The sequence below is a fragment of the Phyllobates terribilis genome, unplaced genomic scaffold (genome assembly GCF_046119375.1).
Source record: "Phyllobates terribilis strain yellow unplaced genomic scaffold, ASM4611937v1 Scaffold_2__4_contigs__length_985480577, whole genome shotgun sequence".
NCBI classification, from domain to species: Eukaryota; Metazoa; Chordata; class Amphibia; order Anura; family Dendrobatidae; genus Phyllobates; species Phyllobates terribilis.
Genome location: NW_027362762.1, coordinates 611019911 through 611025910, shown reverse-complemented (window position 1 = coordinate 611025910; position 6000 = coordinate 611019911).

The window sequence follows — 6000 nt, the reverse complement described above, 5'->3', positions numbered from 1 at the left end:
GGACACAGAGGATTTGCGAGACCTTATGTCCGTCGCAGTGCCCCAGTACCAGATGCCCAGTCGGCACTACTTCTCAAAGAAAGGTGTGCCTGCGCTCCACCAGCATGTCGCACACAACATCACCGCTTCTTTGAGAAACTCTGTGTGTGACAGGGTGCATTTCACCACAGACACTTGGACGAGTAGGCATGGACAGGGGCGTTACATGTCGCTGACTGGGCACTGGGTAACTATGGTGACAGCAGGACAAGGGGCTGCTGTCCAAGTCTTGCCGTCCCCACGAGTTGTGCGTCAATCCTCTTTATGTCAAAGTTCCTCCACTGTTTCTGCCTCCTCAACCTCCTCTCGGTCTTCCACCTGCACCCAAAGCCTGTCTGGTCATGCCACAAGCTTTCTAACTGCGCAGAAGGGATCCTGCACACCTCCTTACTATGATGGCAGTAGGGCTCAACGTCATCAGGCGGTTTTTACTTTGAAATGTCTGGGAAATGTGAGTCACACAGCTGAGGAGTTGTGGTCAGCTCTGGAGAACCAATTTCATGAATGGTTGTTTCCACTTGTATGGCTCACGTGTTGAACCTGGTTGTCCAGCAATTTTTAGCCCACTATCCCAGACTAGATGGCCTTCTGCAGAGGGCACGGTCGCTGTGTGCTCACTTCCGCCGTTCGCATCCCGCAGCTCAGCGACTTACATCTCTACAGAAGTCGTTGGGCCTGCCACTTCACCGGCTAAAATGCGATGTGCCTACCCGGTGGAATTCAACTCTGCACATGTTGCAGCGACTGTGGCAGCACCGACAAGCCCTGGTGCAATACGTTCTGACGTATAGCCTGGGCCAACGAGATCCAGAGGTGGGGCAAATCACGCTGGAGGAGTGGTCTCAGATCAGGGACCTATGCACCCTTCTGCACAGTTTTGAAATGGCGACGAAGATGTTTAGTGCTGACGATGCCATTATCAGCATGACTATTCCGGTGATTTACATGCTGGAGCACATGTTAAACAGAATTCGGAGTCAGGTGGTGGCACAAGAGGAGGTGGAGGAAGTAGAGGAGGAGGAGTTGAATGCGGAAGGGCTAACATCTGCAAGGTCCAGACGGTCGGCAGCACCAAGGCGGCAGGCATGTGAGGGTGGGGGAGATGGTTTTACCAGGGCGCATGGTAGCAGCCAAACTAGTGAGGAAGGTGCAGGAGCCCAGGAAGAAGTGGAGGACGAACTGATGGAAGACTCATCAGATGAGGGAGAACTTGATCACATTTCTGTTGTGCGAGGTTGGGGGGAGAGGACAGAGGAAGGAAGCATGATTGTTACCTCGCCACCAACACAACAGGGACTTGGTGCTCCTGGATGCGCAACACACATGAGTGCCTTCTTGCTGCACTACCTGCAACATGACCCTCGAATTGTGAGAATTAGAAATAATCCTGACTACTGGGTTGCCACACTGTTAGATCCCCGGTACAAAAGTAAATTTGCAGAAATTATTCCTGCCATAGAAAGGGATGCACGCATGCAGGAGTATCAGCAGAGACTGTTGCAGAATCTTACATGTGCTTTTCCACAAAACACCAGTGGTGCACGTAGTGAATCTCACAGTTCCAACTTGCCAACCGTGGGACCGTCAAGTGTTCAGCACTCAAACCGTAACAGAACCACAGTATCTGCTGGTAACATCAATTTTGCGGAATCATTTCACCACTTTTTTAGCCCATCCTTTGCAAGGCCACAGGAGACAAGAAGTCTGACACATAGTCAACGCCTAGAGACGATGGTACAGGAGTATCTCCAAGTAAACATTGAAGCCATGACTGTGTCACTGGACCCTTGCTCTTTTTGGGCTTCCAATCTGGATAAATGGCCGGAGCTAGCCATTTACGCCTTGGAGATCTTGTCATGCCCCGCAGCCAGCGTTCTGTCTGAACGTGTGTTCAGCGCTGCTGGTGGTGTGCTGACAGATAAGTGCACGCGGCTCTCCACTGATAATGTAGACAGACTCACGTTCATAAAGATGAACAAATCATGGATCCGAAACGACTTTTCTACCCCTGTGTCATCCTGGGGAGAGTAAAAGCTTGATGATTGGTTAAAATCACCCTACCAACCGTTTTAAGCTTTCAAATTACTAATCATGTTTATCTGTATCTTGGCTGGAAAATAATTTGGGCTTTGTAGCAGTGTGCAGCACTGATCCTATTAGGCCATCTATACTAAGCTCCACCAGATTTAAAATTAATAATAATTTTTAGCTGCATCTAGCCCGGAAAATAATTTTGGGGCTCCGAGATGCGCAAGACACATAAGTGCCTTCTTGCTGCACTACCTGCAACATGACCCTCATATTGTCAGAATTCGAAGAAATCATGACTACTGGGTTGCCACACTCTTAGATCCCCCAAACTTTTCGATCAACCTTTTCATTTTAATAAAGACCAAAAAAATTGTCATTTTTAAAATTATAAGCATTAGCAGGTTATTAGAAACTGAAATCAAACAGTTTTCAACTCAAAACTTTATTCTAGGTGATGTTACATTTTCACATAGGACCCCTTGTTCGAAAGGAGCTTCTGAACTCTCTCGTCCATTGAATTTGTCAGGTTTTGGATGGTTTCTGCTTCAATTGTTTTGCATGAGGACAGAATACCCTCCCAGAGCTGTTGCTTAGATGTGAACTGCCTCCCGCCATCATAGACACTCCTTTTGATGATGCTCCAGAGGTTCTGAATGGGGTAGAGGTCAGGGGAGCATGAAGGTCACACCATAAGTTTGTCCCCTTTTATGCCCATATCAGCCAGAGATGCAGATGTTTTATGTGCAGCATGAGATGGTGCATTATCATGCAAAAAAATGATCTTGCTTCTTCTTCTTGAACCATGGCAGGAAGTGCTGTTTGAGAAAATCCACATACATTATGGAGTTCATCTTTAGCGCCTTCAGGAATCCTAAAGGGGATGACAATCTCTCTCCCCATGATTCCAGCCCAAAACATTACTCCACCTCCTCCTTGTTGGCGCTGTAGCCGTGTTTGCGTGGGGTGTCCATCAACCAGCCATCCTCCACTCCAACCATCTGGACCATCGAGCGCTGCACGGCACTCATCCGTGAACAAAACAGTTTTGAAATCAGTCTTCATGTAATGTTTAGCCCACTGGAGCCGTTTCTGCTTGTGTGAAGTGGATAGAGGGGGTCGACAGGATGGCGTATGCACAGCTGCAAACCTCTGAAGGACCCTGCATCTTGTTGTTCGGGGGACGTTGGAGGCACCAGCAGCTTCAAAAACTTGTCTGCTGCTATGACAAGGCTTTTTTGCCGCTGCTCTTTTAACCTGACTTAATTGCCTGTAGGAAAGAGTCCTCAATTTGCCCTTATCAGCACGCACACGTGTGTACTGTGAATCAGCTACATACTTCTTGATTGCCAAGACACTTCATCCTGATCATCGCACACTGTTGATTGTAGTCATGCCTTGACCTAAACACTCCACAATTTGTTGCTTCTCAGCAGCCGACACATCCTTTTTCTTTCCCATTTTGGCAGAAAATGTAGGCTGCTTAATAATGTGAGACAGCCTTCTTAAGTAGTCTTGCCTTTCATTGGACACACCTGCCAAACTAATCAGCACAGGTGTCTGCAATTGCTTACAGTGATATAAAGAGCCCTGACACACATCACCATCAATGAGTTTAACTGATAAACAAACAAATTCTTCCGTTATCACTCCTAAACACTTTTTGCATAATAATTTGGAACACAGTGTACATGTGCTTTTCCACAAAACACCAGTGGTTCACGTAGTGAATCTTACAGTTCTAACTTGCCAACCATGGTCTGTATGGCGTTGTTCAATAAAGGGCCCAAAATTAAGATAACATAGATGGGAGAGGTCTCTATGAATAGGAATTCCTAAGTATTTGATACCTTGTGAGGGCCAGGCAAAGGGAAAGTTGGACTGGATGGAATCCTATATGGATTTGGGGAGGGAGACATCGAGGGCCTCAGACTTCGCTGCATTGATTTTAAAATTTGACCATGTAACAAAGTGATCTATTTCAGCCATAACAGCATGGATGGATATATGTGATTGAGTGATATATACTAGGACATCATCAGCAAATAAAGAGCACTTGTACTCGGTGCCTCCCACCTCAATCCACCTAATATTGGGGTTATGGCGAATTGATGAGAGCAGGTGTTCCGTCACTAGGATGTATAAGAGAGGGGACAGAGGACATCCCTGCCTTGTCCCATTGGTGATTGTGAAAGGTGATGAAAATGTTCTGATGCACCCCCTGGGCCTTGGGACACCCGGAGCCGGACCCTTTTTGGTGGATGCTGGTGGTTGTAGTCTTCGTGGCGGCGACCTGGTTCCGTGGCTCAGGGTGGTCAAACCAGTGGCGGAACTATTTATGTGGTTTTGATGTTTAAATGTCCGACTACGCCACCCGTGGATTGCGGTCAGAGTGAACCGCCGCTGCAGGGCAGACCGCTGAGGCTGGTGTTGTGGGTGCAGCAGAGCGTAGCATAACTCCCCACGGGAGGAGTATAGCCTCAGGGCAGTCTATGCGGAGGATGGGGGTGATGGTGCAGGGCAGCAGCAGTAACGACACGGAGTCGGTGATGCAGTCCAGGGCCTTTACTCACAGTTCTTATTATCCAGACCACGTCTGCAGGTAACGGCTGCCCACGTCGTACTGTGCTCACCAGGTGAGGGGCTCAGACAACTCCCAGATAACTTTGGAGGGCTTCACAGGACCCCCTTTGTGTGTCCTTTGTCTGGCCTTTCTTACCAACCCTTCTGTCCGGCTGCCTCGGGCCTCCTCTTGGTAAACTTGGCGCCAGTTTCCCTGACCCTATGTGGTGCCTTCCTAGCGGGTGTAGCGAGGGACTGCGCCACATAAAATGTCACAGCCTCCGATTTCTAGCTGAGGGTCGTTTCCTGCCTCCACTAGTTTCGGGGAACGGTCTCCCCCTTTGGCCTGACCCCTCCACGCAGGTGGATTCGGGCGTGCGGTGGCGACTCGCCCGGCCGCACCCCTGGGATCCCTTCATTCCTCGTTCCTGGAGCCTTCTCCGCTCCTCTTCCTTCCTTCTCCCTCTTCCAGGCCTGGGCCTCTGTTACTAGGCCCGCCTCCGGAGCAGAGCTCATGCAGAGCCCCTGCTCCCTGCCACTTCTGCTCAGACTTCTCTGCACTGAACTAAGATGGTGCCCACCTTTTATACTCCCTTCTCAATGCACCCAGGAACTGCTTCCTCCCTGCTCCTGCACTACAGGGTTCCCCTTCCTCAGTGTTCCCTCCCCCCACTCCAGCCAGGGACTGGGACTGTCGTGCCCATCTCAGAGGCATATTGGTCGCCCTGCCCCACGGCAATGTGGTGTAATGCATGCAGGTGTCGGGTCCTGATCCACACTCCATCCTTACCTGAGAGTGAGATATCACACCTCTGGGTGAGGTGCAATACCTCTGTAGCAACCGAGCCCTCAGGGTGCTACAGTTCCATTTATCTTCAGCCTAGGTGACGTATTGTGATACAGGGCCGTGATTTTGGCTATAAAAGGGTCCCCTAGACCCCTACCCCAAGCTTTTTAAGAGAATCATATATGGCGTGCCAGGAGACTCTATGGAATGCTTTCTCAGCATCCAACGAGAGTATCTAATTACAAATTTTTAACTGCATCTAGCCCAGGAAATACTTTGTGCCTAGTAGCAGTGTCTGCTAGTCAGCGGATTATCCCGGCTGTTAAGCAAGCTACACCACCTGTAGTTTGGACACTTAATTTTTTCAAAGGAAATGCTTCGGGACCACGGGATACTCAGTGAAGAGCATCAGGAGGCACCCCAAGGCATAGGGGCTGGGACTGGCAGTAGGATGCCTTGCGGTGGACAGCCGAGCTTGATCCTTATAAAAGCTTTTTAACTGCAGCAGCTTTAGTGGATGCTACTGGAGCTGGAATTACGCGGCTGCTGGCATGAGACTTGCCCTCCAATAGATCCTTGTAAAT